At 31.2% G+C, this 18,682-nt stretch overlaps 1 pseudogene; it reads right to left on the bottom strand.

Annotated features, from left to right (window-relative positions):
* Window positions 1-3,917: 3,917 nt before the first annotated feature.
* On the bottom strand, window positions 3,918-17,152 carry LOC120201033 (annotated as a pseudogene).
* Window positions 17,153-18,682: the final 1,530 nt, after the last annotated feature.

The following is an 18,682-nucleotide window of genomic DNA, read 5'->3' as shown; positions in this document are numbered from 1 at the left end:
TCTATTATCACTAGTCACATACACTTCAGCTTTCTGGGTTTTATATACTTCCGGGTAGAAATCAACGGCCCAAAGAATTTTTAACGTAAGCTCCGTGACAAAGATGAACCCATTGGGTGTAAGCCAGACCCAGTGCAGTCGAGCCCATCAAATATATCTCTCAATTTTGATCGGAACCCAAACCATAAATATTGGAAATTGAAACTCAAACCAGAAACACCAATATCTTGAAACCAAGACTTAAATCTAAAGCATGAAATGATGTGATTCGAAGAGCTTCACTCACAAACACAAATGATCCAATAAAAAATAATTTAAACCTCAAATCACTCAAACACTCGAAATAGTAGAAACCTTAAATGATTCAAAATTTTTAAAATCAATTTCCGTCACTTTTTATGGGTATAGTATACAAACTGTCCCAGATTAGAAGATGTCGTTTTGTTGAGTCCATCTACTATTAAAAGTTACAAAATGCCCTCCGACTATAGAATATGTTGAGTCTCATGACTATTAAAAGCTATAAAATGGTCACTCGACTATTTATATGTTCTAAACTCATCATTTTTATTTAAAAAATTGATGACCGTTTGAGTTGGACGTTAACATGTTGATTGAGATATGATAAAATCTTATTTTAATGATGTTTGCTAGCATCGTCGTTGCTTTCAAAACTAGTTTGATAGTATAATGTTTTAAGCACTAACTAAATGGTATAATATAAACGGAGAGTCGATCCATAAAATATAACTCAAATGGTCATTGAATCAAATTTTATCATACCTCAATCAACAAGTTAACGTCCTGCTCAGACGACCACCGGTTTTTTAATAAAAAAAACAAGTTTGGAACATATGAACAGTCGAGTGATCATTTTGTAACTTTTAATAATAAGGGGACTCAACAAAGCATTGTCCTATAATTAAGAGACTATTTTGTAACTTTTAATAGTTGAGGGACTCAACGAAATAATACCCTATTATCGGGGACCATTTGTGTGCTTTATCATTTTTTATTGACATTAATAAAAATATCATAAGGAAATACCTTAGTCTAGGGGAAAAGAATTTAGTGATTAAATCCCATACTTAAGTCTTGTAAATAGATAAAATCCCACACTTACGTCGTGTGAATAGAGAAAATAGATGTTCTTATTTAAATTTTGACCTAGTTCTATATTAATTAGGGTTTACCTATATCGGAAAATACTAAAAACTATTAAAAAGTAATAAAAAATAAAAATATATCACAAGTAATAAAAACAGTTATTAATTATTAAAAATTAAAATATAAAAAAAAACATATATTATACATATAAAATATAGTCATATCATCAATATTTATATAAAGTACTTTTACTAAATTAGACAAAACTTGTAAATTTTGTATCTAAATATAATTAGGAAACATAATAAGTTTTCCGTATCAATACACACATCTAATCCTATTTCGAATAATTCTAAGAGTTATTCATAAATCCTTGCACCTCGTATAATAAACTAATATATAAAACGACGTTTAAAAATTATCTGAAATATAATTAGATGTGTCAAATAATTTATAATATTTTCTGATTATATTTAGATGTAAAATTCACAATCTCAACTAATTTAATCGGAATACTTTATATAAATGTTGATGATATGATTGTACGATATTGAAATAATGTTTAAGATTCATTTTGATCCAAGGGTTGAAATTATTTTAGATATCGTAATCCTCACTATTGAAATGCTGCTTAACCACCCAACAAGATGTTATTGGCACCAAGTGTCCCACCTGAATCACAAAGTTGTGTAAAATTCTTTGGTTTACCTAACCATGAAAGAAAAAGAGTAGGAAATTTGGGGTTTGACCTGTTGAAATCTGATTAAAATCTCTCAAAATTAAGCCTCTTAAATTCTCTCTCTTACTAATTAATCAAACTTTGATTAAGTCCATCAGATTCAAATGGGGACACTCACTTTCTGTCTATGGCGTGCATGTGCAACAATAAACTAATTTATCCATTAATCACACTTGATTCTATTATAATATATAGTCTCTATACTAAAATAAATTTTTATTAAAAACTATACACTATTATCACTTTTTGTCAAAACTTTTACTGAATTGCTCATGGAGTTGGTATAATTCATTAGTTTATTGATGAAATATTTTGATGAAAATCATTATTAGTACAATCAGATTCGACTGAAAATTTTAAATTAAATAAAATAATTTAACTTTTAAATGTAAAACTAAATCTCAATTTTTTTTATTCAATTATTAAGAATAGTGCCCTTAAAAAATAAATAAATATGTTTTTAATAGTTTAGGGAATTATATTAATAATATTTGTTTATAATCTTTTTTAACTATTGACATTACACACACCCCTGTAGACGTAACTATTTGAACCCATGACTTCAAAGAAAAACAACATTCTCTCCATCCACTAAGACCATCTAATGTAGAGGTGTTCATTTTAGGATATCATATATTATCTGTTCCAAAAATTCGAATACTCAAAATTTCGGATCACTAAAATTGTGATTTGTATTGAATTCAAATATATTCTTTAATTTAATTTAATAAAAATTTAAATTTAAATTTAATATTTTATAACTATATACAATATATTATATACATTTACTATATATTTATCAAAATATACTTGAATAATTCTAAAAAAAATACTTAATATCTCATTTAAAGGCTTGAAAAACAAATAATTTAAAGTTGAGAAAAATAAAAAATCAGGCTGGTTGGGGGATAGAGGCACTGAGGGGCAAAGGTGCTGTGGGGCTGGAACTGTTGGTCTTGGGTAAAATCTTCTAAATTATGAATTTTTTTCTTCATATTTTTTTAATAATTCGAAATTAAAATTTATCTGATCAATATTCAATCTGAATTATCTAAAAATTTAAAAGTATATCAAATATCTGAATTTTCGGATCGGATCAAAAAATTAACGAATCAAATTTGTTTGTACATCTCTAATCTAATGGGTTCATAAATAGATAATTAAATTGATGAGATAGTGTAGGGGTTGCATGTTGGTTCACATGTGAAATTGAATGAACGAGGGGAATATTTAGGAGTAAAGAGTGGCACGTTACAAACAAATGAGGCAACATGCAAGCCATGTGAAGGTGGGCGGATCCTCGGCCCGCCCCCTTAGTCATAGAATCTAATATCCGACTCACACATTAAAAGATGCCCACATGCAGTCTATGAAAAATCAAACCCAAATACATTACAATTTGGAAGCATTATAATTGTAATAATTGCCACTGCAGAAAACGTATAGTATTATTTTAGGTTTTTAGGAAAGAGAAAGCTGAAACGAGTGATTTATGATTGATCTATTATAGTTTAAGATTTTGGGTTTGAACACTACGTCTGTATAAGTGTATAAACATTTCTTGTCAAAATGATTTAGAATTTTTACAACAGATACCACATTGTAATCACTCTATATTAATTAAATGAAAGTTTTTAGGAGAGAAAGCTAAACTCAGTGGTTTATGGATGATTATTATCTCTATATGTTCTGAATTTGAATTTAATGTTTATACGAGTGTTTGAGTATTTATTAACAAATGATTAAGAATTTTTTGAAAATATATCGTACTATAATCATTGCAGACTAATAAAAAAATTTAAACAGAGAAAAAAACTTAAATTTACTATTTATATGATTTAATTGATAGGCTTAGGCAGCAAAGGAATCAATATCACAAATCCAACACACTGTTTTTTTTTTTTTAATTATCAACTAATTTAAAGGGGAGATGGCTAAAAAAATATTAGGAAAAAAAAGGGAAATCCAGCACACTAAACATGTAGGAGGGGGATATTACTATCTCCCCCAATATATGACATTAATCTTGTGGAGCAGAACATGGGAACCTTTGTTTGAGAAATGGAGGGCCTGAATTTAGGTTAATGGTGCATAGCAGCAGCTGGTGCTGGTGTTGGAGGCTTGCATTGATAGCCCTTGGCAAACAAGCCGAAAGTGTCGATTTGTCGGATGAAGTTGGTCATGCTTGCCCATCCCCCGAACCCGAACCCCACTACTAGAACCCACACCACCACGAAGGCGTTGAATGCATACATTGCAGTCCAGCTTGGCATGAAGAAGGGAGGCTTCTCTGCTGCATTCTGTTTTCACCAAAGAGTACGAAAAAAGTGAAGGAAATGAGTCATTCGAGTTGAGAAAATGGATATCTAAGAGTTTTTACCCGTCGAGCCGAAGCCTTTCGATGGGTGAGCATATGGGCTAAAGCAGGGATGATGTAGACGGTGAAGCTAACCAAAAGAGCATCAACAGCAAAGTTGATGGGCCCAAAGAATGGGAAGATGATGGCTAGGAACCATATCAGAATCACTACCGGAAGCCTTGCCAACGCCCTCAGGCATATGCTTTTTGTGTCGTGCATCCCAATCACCGTCTCCCACACGAAGTAGAGTGGCGTGCAAGCAAACCCAAACATTATGAACTGCAATTTCACCAAATGTTCAAATTAGGACCAGAACAAGACATACTAGTAAGAAATCATTATGGACTTTGGGAACAAAAACACACCTGGTGAATAAGCATTAAGATGAAGGCAGCATCACGGAAGCCGGTCTTTGGGAGGAGAGAGAAGGAATTGGAATGGTTGAGGAGCTTGTCCCCGAATGCACAGTAAACGACCGCCGCTGATGGAAGGGTAAGGGTAAACACGTAAAGCGTCGCCAACACTTTTGAGGCTTCCACATTGCATGCATGATTTCCCTGAAAATTAAACCATTTATTTTCAACCAGAAAATGAAATTCGATTCAAAATTATTCTTCTCAAGTTTTGAAGAAGAGAAAAGGCTTACACAGTCACAGCATGTCCGCCAAAGGTGTAGAGAATGTTGGTGGCTCCGGTGAAGTAAAGCACTAGTTTTGTTGGACCACTGTGCGTCACCCCCTCAGCCTGATCAGAACAACAAAATTAACCGTACGTAAGGACACACAAACAAACAAACAAACAAAAACCTTGGAAAATGTCATGCCTTGGATTTCAACTTTTTGTTTCTTACCTGGCCGTGAACGAGGGCAGCAATAGCCAAGTACCAAGCCGTATAAGTGGTCATCACAAGGCCTAGAAAAGACCAAATACGGTAGTTGTGAAAGGAGTGTTGGAAATATGTACTGCAAAACTACACCGTTAACATTGACAGGAAAGATAAACATTAATTTAAAAAGGAACAGATTTGTAAACTGTGTTGTGGTAAAATCACTGCCTTAGAAACGAATTTGTCCCGATGTGTGTAATCGCTGCAGTAGGCGGACCGTCTCCCAAGGTTAACACGATCGCTCCGAATTCCGTACACCCGAAATCGGAGTGGACTGCTGGTGGTATTGCACTTCTGATCGGAAAGCACACAGAGAAAATATTTAGAAAACACTTGGAGAGTGAATTCTAAATGTTGAGAATGAGTTGAGAAGCATAATCCAACTCTCTATTTATAGGCTAGAAAGAGGGTTAAAATCGTCCATAAAATATTAGGATTAAAACCCTTCATTGTAACAGTTGAAACGTCTAGATGAACCTGATTCAGAAATAGTCCAGGTTCGTTGCATCATTATTCAGCTGTTATAACTCATGAAATTATATCATGTAACTCCTGAAATTAAATCATATAACTCCATCAATCGAGACGGACGGCGGCAGCGGCGGTGCGCAAGAGTCCCCTTGTTCTTTTTCACTCAACAAAGAAGTGGGAAATCTAAACTTTAAATACCCATTTCTAATAGTGTTTCCAATACTATGTGGGATTGAGCATTACCAACAAGGAGAGTATGAAAACTGTAGTTGCACAGCAAGCTCCAAATATGTAGGTCCAAGTCCTCTTGTCCAATTTATCATTGATGTAGTAAATATTACTGTTATCAAACAAGGGTTAGTTTTCTTTTACTATTTTACCATCGTGTTTTTACTATGAACAACAACCCTAAAATCCCAATTTTGAGTTTGATGCAAACCTTGCACAAGCTATAAGTTGCTTGACAAATCCGAATAAGAGGAAAGTGCAGTTGAAGGCAAGTCCTATTGCAAATATTGTTGTGAATGGAGGTGATGGGTTCTCTTTCTCATTCCTGCTTCTATACTATATGTAGAGTAAACTAATGAGATATGCAGTCCAACTACCCATCAGTCCATAGAAAACTTGGAGCAGAATCCCAGACAACATACCTGTAACACCCCCATCCCGAATACGAGTCCGAAATGTCACATTGCCTTTTTAAAACCATATTCTTACAAAATATCAAAATATTTGAACTTATATTAAGAAAATGCGATAATATATTGTTCATACATTGCCTTAATTATCAATCCTTATCACATTTTCATGACTTTGATAGTCAACTTTACTTGCACAAAACCTTATTCTTTATCCTTCTTATACTTATGTTTTCTTCACTTATTTCAACAATCACCAGATTTCAATACTCATCTAATCCATTTAAAATACTTTTTCTGTTTCAATTTACATAACTTCTAACAGGGTTTTGAACCCAATTAACAAATGTTGTCTTTAACCCTGACGTATTATCAATTAACTCCTTGTTTAATCTTCCAATATCAGACCCTACTGCTTTAGCCTGTCTGACTCTCATCTGATTTGATTCTCTAGCGGAGAATACAACTAATTCATATATGGTTTAAAGTTGGAAACCAAAATCTCTACCTTTCAGTGATGGTTCTTAACTCTATAAAGCACTAATTCTCTTAATCATCTGAGATTTTTGTTCTCCAATCCTTTCATTCTGAGCTCTCTATAGAAATTTTACACGATTAACCATTTCTTGAAATGAGAAAAATTTCAAAACCAATAACATTTTTTTAAGTGCAAGCCCTAAACAACCAATCACATGTATCCTTTGTATCCTTATTAATCAGAATCAACTCAACAATAAATCTACTTAACTTATTAAACATATACTCATACACATGTATGTGCAATTCCCTTGCTTCATGCTCATATATTCTAGCTTCATTTGTCTTATGAATTGGGCACCCATGTACTTATTCTTGAATACTTCTACAAATAATACCCACATCACTGAGTCTTTTAATATTCTCATGGTGACATTTGTCCACCATACTTATAGCTTGCCCACGTAGTAACAAAACTACTCAATTTAACTTCTCCAATTTGGAGAAATAAAAACTTTCTAACATTATCTTTCTATTATTTAATCAAATTTCCATAACAATGGAACATTTCTCAAATTCATCCTTGAACTCAGGTGTTCTCAACTCTTTTTGATACATTCATTCTATGAATTATAGAGGTAGAAAATTAAAAACACATCATAATATCATTTAACATCATGAAACATTCTCTAATCTTGTACAGGCAAGCCCTGAGGTTTTTCGCTCTTCTCCCTGCCTGGCCAGGGCAGGTGAATGCTATTACCTTCAGTCTATTGCCTTGTGCTTCACTTTGGAAACTCTAATGATCATACATCTAGTATAACTTTTGATAAGAATCATACAGCTAATATACCATAATAATTTAACTCTATTTACAAGACAATATACTCCTTACACTATCAGATCAGAAATTTTTTCACTTTATGTTGGCATATATACTTTTTAAAACACTTTCGACTTCGTTTTTAGCTTAGAATCGACTAAACCGTAGCTCTGATACCATTAAATGCAACACCCCCAACCCGAATATGAGTCTGAAATGTCACATTGCCTTTTTAAAACCATATTCTTACAAAATATCAAAATATTTGAACGTATATTAAGAAAATGCGATCATATATTGTTCAATTGTATTTGGTATAAAATTTTGAGATAAAAACGTATTTATGAACAGTAAAATACTATATGAACAGTACCATGAACAATGCTACAGTGATTTTCGTAAACACACATAACACTCGTCAAAATTTAACCGTTCATTACTATACATTTACATAAATACGTTTAACATTAGAAAACTCATTCATATGATTTTACAAACCAATTAGAGCACATCGTATTCAAATCTTTATTACATGCCAACCACTATAATTATTACAAAATACATACTATTAACTTCTTTTCTGATCTGATCTTTGGAAAGGAGAAACTGAACTGTCTTGTATATCTTTTATCAATCTTTCTCTTCTCGAAACCTACGTGTGAAACAATCACACGTTAAGTCATAGACTTAGTGAGACATATAACCATATAATGGAAACCGTAAAACATTTCATAAATAAATACACTTAACCTCATATAACTCATATCAACTGCATGAACATTTATTACGATCATATAATATAAAAACATATATTATTTTTGTAATATATACCCACATGCACATATATCCTGATCAACACGTTTAACATTTAATATCCATTATCATTAATCCTTATAATTAACAATCTTATACATAACGTACCATGCATTAACCAAGCAATACACCGTTACATAAATCCTGTGATCTATTCCATATAAGAAGTCACATATACATATCATATTCAGTATACTTATTAAATCTCTTTATTAGCCCATGTACACTGTTGAGAACTTAAGGTATGTGAGTACACTGAGGTTGTGCACAAATACTGTCACCACAGCTCGTATAAATTGCACCGAAGTGCGACGTAGACTTTGTCCCAAAGGACCGCGTAGAAATGCACCGAAGTGCCACGTAGATTTACACCGTAGTGCCATATAATATGTCCCTAAGGACCACATAGAAATTCCTTAAGAATCATATATTTATACCAAGGATCAAATAGGTGTCTCAAGAGACCTCATACATGTTCCAAAGAATACATATATGTCCCGAAAGACCACGTAGAATTTTATCCCGAAGGACCGCGTAGACCCTCTACTCTTGGCATGCCAATTATACCTCTAGATCTCATGAAACATAACATGGGCATTATTTTTCATATTTATCACATATAATATCATCACATAGTTCACTTACACGTAGAACATTTCTATATGATTCATATTTATATGTCACATAGCTTATACTTTGTTATTATGCCTTCTCATAGACATATATTCTTTCTCACGTAGTCACATAGGTTCATATCATATAACATATATCATTTCTCATTTGTCCATGTACGTATGTCATATCTTGTTCACATATGCTCGTATATACATCACATAGCTCATCACATAGGCATGTATTCTCATATATTCACATAACTTGGATCGAATATACATATATTCCCATATACATGTCATTTCATTATCCTTATTATTCTTATCCTCCCATTAACCCATTTTACTTACCATATTCATATCAAATAACACATATATATCACAACACCAAGGAACAAACATGTCATCATGTAATTTCTATAACATATTTCATATTCTTATATAATCTTATAGATTATTTATATTGTTTCATATGGCTTATCACACTAACATATACTTATGCAAATCATGTAACATATATTATAATCTGTTAACACATAAATCACATAGCATTTTAAAATTTATTTCTTACCATAGTAAATTTGTCACTGGCTCATCGCAAGCCAATGTTCGTTCTATAACATAAGCACAAATTAAATTGCACTCACCCTAGCCTTGCTTTGATTCGATCATAATCCTTTGATTATTCCAGAACTTGTTTAGGCTCAATATCTATATGAACATAATTTTCGAGATGAATTTCAGAAGCCTAAAACTTATAATTCAATACTAATAACTTGAGCTAATTTAATAAACCCAAAATTTAGTTTTCCTTTAGGGGTGTATCGATGCACTATAGGTACATCGGTACATAGAATAGCTTCGAAATTCCCATGCATCGATGCACCCCTTAATGCATCGATGCACATTCAAAAATTGTCTTAGTGCATCGGTACACACTCATAGTGCATCGATGCACCTACCTAGAAAATCACTGTTCATGCACGAAAATTCACTATATCAACTTAAATTCTTCATGTTTTATTCCCTTTCATATTCTTAACTCAAATATACATACTTAAACTAATTTATAGCCATTTATTTCATCTTAAACCTCAAAATTCTATTCTCCATATAGAAATCAATAATCATACCAAATTTTCCATGTTATCCAAACTTAATTCTAACACTTCTAACTTCCTATTCTCATAGATGGCAAGTCAAATTCATCCTCCAAATTCATTTAAATCTTCCTATTCAAAATTTCACTTTAAAACCCATTTTCTTTAATCTGTCATAACTCCTTTATTTTTTGATTTTAAGATAACTTAAGCTTTCCTTAAGCTTAGTTATCATCTAATGATCAAAACCCACTCTTGAATTTTAAAGATTAACCAGAAAAAGCAAACTCACATTGGCTTGGGTTTCACGTTGGAGAGGAAGAAGATGAATAGAGAAGAGGCAAGAGCAATCTGGAAACTTAATTTCCCAAATTATGATTAACGTGGGTTATAAAATACCCACTATCATTATTTTATTCCTTTATTTGTTCAATGACCCATTTGCCCTTTGACTCTTTCAATAATTACCAATAACCCTTCAGATATCATTTTCAAATAAATCATTGAACTTTTCAACTTTTTCACTTTAATCACCAAATTCTAAAATTTTATAATTTAATCACTAACCCATAGTTTGGGATGTTACAAATCTCCCCTCCTTTTAAGAAAATTCATCCTCTAATTTTCATTGTACATATCAACAAGAACATATCTTTTAATGTTCTTATGTTGCTTTCACAACTTTACTCCTTCACAATTTATACTCAATGATTTGCCTTCAATTTTCAAAGAACCCAATCCATGTCTGTATTTTCTCTTCTTCAATTATGCATTATCCTTTGAACTTCTAAAATCCATATAATGTCACTCATTATATAAACAGAAATCCCCATTCTCATTACTTAACATCATAAATCAGTTAAATTCCTCATAAATTTTTAATTGCCTTGCAACTATAACCAAATTTTATTCCATCCTTTCTTGATTGCCTCTAAAACTTATCATATTTCTATATCGAACTTATCATGTAAACTTTCATATAACCTTTTATCACATCTGATCCTTTATACTTTATCATTGTATTTCCTTATTCCATTATTCTTTTAAAATCAAAATCTCCTTATACATAGATCATATCTTTTCATTCATGTTCACATACTCTTTTCCTATTACTGATCTTCATCACATCTTCGTAACTTTGATAAACATATTCACTTATATAGAACCTCATTCTTTATAATCTCCTTTACTTGGTATTTTTCTTCCTCAAAGCCCCCTTTAAAACATATAAATACCTTTCTCATTACCTTCTTTATATTTATATGATCCAAATACCTAACCATATTCAAATCCATATCATGTTTGATTAATTCATTTTATCTTTTCTTCCAATCTTATAACTCTACCACCTTTACTATTATAATTAGTCAATAGCAACTGTCCAATCTAGAACACAAACTTTGATCAATTAATCATAGACACCATTTCCAATCAGAATTATCTCAACAATAGTTTACTTAACTTATCAAATCCATATTCATTCTCGTGCACCATGTAATTTCCATTGTTTAAACTCAACATTCTAATTTTCTTCATCTATATTCTCCACTTTAGAATAGTGGATATCTTCTAACATTATTCGGTTGCACATTCAATTCCTGAACACAATCCTTAACTTTTAATATGGGGTACAACTCTTATTAACCCGATCATATACCTTCTTTTCTGTTGAAATTTTCCTCAACGATATCTCACTCAACTTTCAAAATTCATATTTTTACTCAAATACAATATTATCCCTCTGTTTCAAAATCAAACATTATAACTTCCTTTATCTTATAAATTGTTCACCGACATACTCATTCTTAAACTCTTCTATTACTCTTTATATTCTCTTGAACATTCAAATCCTTATCTCCTTCAGTACATCACATTACATAATTAAAATATACATTGTATTCAAATCCATTTCACATTTGGTTATCATAACCTGATAATATCTTATGATTCCAATACATTTCCATCACATAATTTTGCTAGTCATCGCTAACTCTTTCCGTCTATAATGCAAACCCCTTAACATATCCACACTCTTGCTTATACACAATACTATCTATAGATCTATTATTCATTTTCACATATCACCTCTTTAACAAATCTTTCGTGCTATCATAAACTTCACTTCATTACTTTAATTCTTTCATATTTTTCCCTATGCTTTTACATTCTTTTCATGTCATTTATACTTATCCCTCTTTACCCTTTTAAATTTTCTATCAATCCTTTGTTTCCGTCAAACATACAAATCCTTTAACTTTAATACATTCACTATCGCACTACTTTATTAGTCAACTTATTTCTTTCAATCAAAACATAAACCTTCATCAAACTATCCATATATGTATTCTTTCCAGTCAAAATAATTCATCATCTAATTCTTTCACTTATCAAACCTTCATTCTCACTCATCCATAATACGATTCCTTTGGTTTGAATTCGTCCATTCCATTTACCTTTTATAATCAACATTTTCTTACACATGACTAAATCATATCATGTCCCTCATACTCACATGCTCTTGTATATCATAGATATTTATCCTTAATTATCACTCCTTATCACATTTTCATGACTTTGATGGTCAACTTTACTTGCACAAAACCTTATTCTTTATCCTTCTTATAGTTATGTTTTCTTCACTTATTTCAACAATCACCAGATTTCAATACTCATCTAATCCATTTAAAATACTTTTTCTGCTTCAATTTACATAACTTCTAACAGGGCTTTTAACCCAATCCACAAAGGTTGTCTTTAACCCTGACGTATTATCAATTAACTCCTCGTTTAATCTTCCAATATCATACCCTACTGCTTTAGTCTGTCTGACTCTCATCTAATTTGATTCTCTAGCGGAGAATACAACTAATTCATATATGGTTTAAAGTTAGAAACTAGAATCTCTACCTTTCAGTGATGGTGCTTAACTCTATGAAGCACTAATTCTCTTAATCATCTGAGATTTTTTTTCTCCAATCCTTTCATTCTGAGCTCTCTATAGAGCTTTTACACGATTAACCATTTCTTGAAATGAGAAAAATTTCAAAACCAATAACATTTTTTTAAGTGCAAGCCCTAAACAACCAATCACATGTATCCTTCGTATCCTTCTTAATCAGAATCAACTCAACAATAAATCTGCTTAACTTATTAAACTTATACTCATACACATGCATGTGTAATTCTCTTGCTTTATGCTCGTATATTCTAGCTTCATTTGTCTTATGAATTGGGCACCCATGTACTTATTCTTGAATTCTTCTACAAATAATACCCACATCACTGAGTCTTTTAACATTCTCATGGTGACATTTGTCCACCATACTTATAGCTTGCCCACGTAGTAACGAAACTACTCAATTTAACTTCTCCAATTTGGAGAAATAAAAACTTTCTAACATTATCTTTCTATTATTTAATCAAATTTCCATAACAATGAAACATTTCTCAAATTCATCCTTGAACTCATGTGTTCTCAACTCTTTTTGATACATTCATTCTATGAATTATAGAGGTAGAAAATTAAAAACACATCATAATATCATTTAACATCATGAAACATTCTCTAATCTTGTACAGGCACGCCCTGAGGTTTTTCGCTCTTCTCCCTGCCTGGCCAGGGCAGGTGAATGCTATTACCTTCAGTCTATTGCCTTGTGCTTCACTTTGGAAACTCTTATAATCTTACATCTAGTATAACTTTTGATAAGAATCATACATCTAATATACCATAATAATTTAAATCTATTTACAAGACAGTATACTCCTTACACTATCAGATCAGAAAATTTTTCACTTTATGTTGGCATGTATACTTTTTAAAACACTTTCGACTTCGTTTTTAGCTTAGAATTGACTAAACCGTAGCTCTGATACCATTAAATACAACACCCCCAACCAGAATACGAGTCCAAAATGTCACATTGCCTTTTTAAAACCATATTCTTACAAAATATCAAAATATTTGAACTTATATTAAGAAAATGCGATCATATTTTGTCAATTGTGTTTGGTATAAAATTTTGAGATAAAAACATATTTATGAACAGTAAAATACGGTATGAACAATACCGTGAACAGTAATAAACAGTGCCATGAACAGTGCTACAATGATTTTCGTAAACACACATAAAACTCGTAAAAATTTAACCGTTTATTACTATACATTTACATAAATACGTTTAATATTAGAAAACTCATTCATATGATTTTACAAACCAATTAGAGCATATCGTATTCAAATCTTTATTACATGCCAACCACTATAATTATTACAAAATTCATACTATTAACTTCTTTTCTGATCTGATCTTTGGAAAGGAGAAACTGACCTGTCTTGTATATCTTTTATCAATCTTTCTCTTCTCGAAACCTACGTGTGAAACAATCACACGTTAAGTCATAGACTTAGTGAGGCATATAACCATATAATGGAAACCGTAAAACATTTCATAAATAAATACACTTAACCTCATATAACTCATATCAACTGCATGAACATTTATTACGATCATATCATATAAAAACATATATTATTTTTGTAATATATACCCACATGCACATATATCCTGATCAACACGTTTAACGTTTAACGTTTAACATTTAATATCCATTATCATTAATCCTTATAATTAACAATTTTATACATAACGTACCATGCATTAACCAAGCAATACACCGTTACAAAAATCCTGTGATCTATTCCATATAACAAGTCACATATACATATCATATTCAATATACTTATTAAATCTCTTTATTAGCCCATGTACACTGTTGAGAACTTAAGGTATGTGAGTACACTGAGGTTGTGCACAAATACTGTCACCACAACTCATATAAATTGCACCGAAGTGCGACATAGACTTTGTCCCAAAGGACCGCATAGAAATGCACCTAAGTGCCACGTAGAATTGCACCGTAGTGCCATATAATATGTCCCTAAGGACCACATAGAAATTCCTTAAGAATCATATATATATACCAAGGATCAAATAGGTGTCTCAAGAGACCTCATACATGTTCCAAAGAATACATATATGTCCCGAAAGACCACGTAGAATTTTATCCCGAAGGACCGCGTAGACCCTCTACTCTTGGCATGCCAATTATACCTCTAGATCTCATGAAACATAACATGGGCATTATTTTTCATATTTATCACATATAATATCATCACATAGTTCACTTACACATAGAACATTTCTATATGATTCATATTTATATGTCACATAGCTTATACTTTGTTATTATGCCTTCTCATAGACATATATTCTTTCTCACGTAGTCACATAGGTTCATATCATATAACATATATCATTTCTCATTTGTCCATGTACGTATGTCATATCTTGTTCACATATGTTCGTATATACATCACATAGCTCATCACATAGGCATGTATTCTCATATATTCACATAACTTGGATCGAATATACATATATTCCCATATACATGTCATTTCATTATCCTTATTATTCTTATCCTCCCATTAACCCATTTTACTTACCATATTCATATCAAATAACACATATATATCACAACACCAAGGAACAAACATGTCATCATTTAATTTCTATAACATATTTCATATTCTTATATAATCTTATAGATTATTTATATTGTTTCATATGATTTATCACACTAACATATACTTATGCAAATCATGTAACATATATTATAACCTGTTAACACATATAAATCACATAACATTTTAGAATTTACTTCTTACCATAGTAAATTCGTCACTGCTCATCGCAAGCCAATGTTCGTTCTATAACATAAGCACAAATTAAATTGCACTCATCTTAGCCTTGCTTTGATTCGATCCTAATCCTTTGATTATTCCAGAACTTGTTTAGGCTCAATATCTACATGAACATAATTTTCAAGATGAATTTCAGAAGCCTAAAACTTATAATTCAATACTAATAACTTGAGCTAATTTAATAAACCCAAAATTCAGTTTTCCTTTAGAATAGCTTCGAAATTCCCATGCATCGATGCACCCCTTAATGCATCGATGCACATTCAAAAATTGTCTTAGTGCATCGGTACACACTCATAGTGCATCGATGCACCTGCCTAGAAAATCACTATTCATGCACGAAAATTCACTATATCAACTTAAATTCATCATGTTTTATTCCCTTTCATATTCTTAACTCAAATATACATACTTAAACTAATTTATATCCATTTCTTTCATCTTAAATCTAAAAATTCTATTCTCCATATAGAAATCAATAACCATACCAAATTTTCCATGTTATCCAAACTTAATTCTAACACTTCTAACTTCCTGTTCTCATAGATGACAAGTCAAAATCATCCTCCAAATTCATTTAAATCTTCCTATTCAAAATTTCACTTCAAAACCCATTTTCTTTAATCTGTCATAACTCCTTTATCTTTTGATTTTAAGATAACTTAAGCTTTCCTTAAGCTTAGTTATCATCTAATGATCAAAACCCACTCTTGAATTTTAAAGATTAACCAGAAAAATCAAACTCACCTTGGCTTGGGTTTCACGTTGGAGAGGAAGAAGATGAATAGAGAAGAGGCAAGAGCAATCTGGAAACTTAATTTCCCAAATTATGATTCACATGGGTTTATAAAATACCCACTATCATTATTTTATTCCTTTATTTGTTCAATGACCCATTTTCCCTTTGAATCTTTCAATAATTACTAATAACCCTTCAGATATCATTTTCAAATAAATCATTGAACTTTTCAACTTTTCCACTTTAATCTCCAAATTATAAAATTTTATAATTTAATCACTAACCCATAGTTTGGGATGTTACAATACCCAGTTCAGAGAACGAATATGGCAGTATCAACAACACTTGTGCCACCCAATTGAGAAAAAAACAAGGATGCTAAAGTTAATAGGAAAATTGGGTTTACTTGATTGGAGGCGCAGCTGAACCAGACATCCCAAGCAGAGCTATCATGCCAGAAGAGGTTCTTAACGTTAAACAATGATTGTTCTTATTCTTTTTATTCATCTCTGGTTGCAACATGCTGCTCGGCCTCGCTGATGTAGGAGACTATTGCTTCCTCTGTTTGCTTCTGGGCCAACATTGATGTCTAAATCCTAGTAGATCTGGACTATAAAAAAAATAACCACGATGAACATGTTTTTTCACAAAGCAAAACCCAAAGAGAAAATCAAGAAGAGATCTTCAAAGACTGTTCTTTGCTGGAGTTGATATCTAATTTGAAAATTTAATATATAATTTGAAGGACTCGATATAGTTTTTTTTGGAATAATTTCTATTTAAGGGGTGGAATGAGAATTTTATTCTTAATGAGTATTTAACCCACAATTTAAGGAAAAAGAAATATGTCAATTGAGAACTTTTAATTATCTACTCTAGCAAATTGTTGACAAAAAACCTAACATATTTAATTTTGAAATTATACTTCAGTTGGACATTAAATGGTGGCTTAGAGATAGATTTGAAAGCACTTAAAACTTTGTTTATATATATATATATATATATATTGAGAAGGCTTAATGTAAAAAAATCTTTCAACGTTAACAATCTCTATAATATGTGGTTAAAAATTCTCAGTTGATATTCCTTTTCTCTCTTAGATTGTAAGTTCGTTATCTATTAGGAGTAAAATTTCCTTTCTATTTCCCCATAGTTTGGAATTGTTCAAAAAGTCCTCAAACTATAATCCTTTTTTTATTTAAGCCCCTAAAGTATTTTTGGTCAGAATAAGTCCTTAAACTATTATATGTAACTACTTTAGGTCTTACTATTTTTTCAGTTAGAAAATTCTTTTTTGTCCAATGAGATGTTGACATGTCACATAAAATTAGATAGTTGTTTTGACCAAAAAAATAATTTAGGGGCATAGTTTAAGGACTTATTTTGACAAAAAATAGTTTAAATATTTAAAATGATTACATATAATAATTTAAGGGCTTAAAACAAAAAATAAGTATAGTTTAGGGATTGTTTTTAGTTTAAGGCTTTTAAGAAAATGATTGTGTTCTTTTGCCGCCTTGAGCAAGGCTGAAGGCTGCAAGCTCAGATCCAAATCTCAGTCAATAATTCTTAAATTCCACCTTTTTTTTTATTTGTTTTCTCATCTCACTCATTTTGTCCCGCGCGTGAAAACAACTGAATTGTACTTGAGTGGTACGTTTTGCGCGGTTTCACTCCAAAGGATCGCCTAACCCAACCAACCATTGAAATTTAGAGGCCCATTTTTTTATATATAGATTTTTCTTTTCAAAAATATTATACAATTATCAATAAAATAAGCGAATGAAAAATCCTTGAATTTTAAAAAAAATTAATTTATATTTAATTAAACTTTAAAATCATCAAAAAATTGCGGATAAACTACCATGGTAATTTCTTATGTTTTCGGTTCGTTCGATCTTGGTAACTGATTAAAAAAATATTAATTTTAATCTCTTATATTATCGATCTGTTTAATTTTGATCTCTCAACTGTTCACTTATTTGATTATTAAAAAATAAAATATATATTTATATACTTAGGGTTAATTACCTCATTCATACATAAACTATACCGGATTATTAGTTTCATACATAAAGTTTAAAAATTCTCGATTAACTACATAATGTTTTCTGTCGTTAACGGGTATACCCATTTCTGTCACGGAAGATGA

This window comes from Hibiscus syriacus, unplaced genomic scaffold (assembly GCF_006381635.1).
Source record: "Hibiscus syriacus cultivar Baekdansim isolate YM2019G1 unplaced genomic scaffold, ASM638163v2 tig00006753_pilon, whole genome shotgun sequence".
In the NCBI taxonomy this organism is placed as follows: Eukaryota; Viridiplantae; Streptophyta; class Magnoliopsida; order Malvales; family Malvaceae; genus Hibiscus; species Hibiscus syriacus.
Note: the sequence above shows the minus strand (reverse complement) of the source record. Positions and strands in the feature narration are given on the sequence as shown.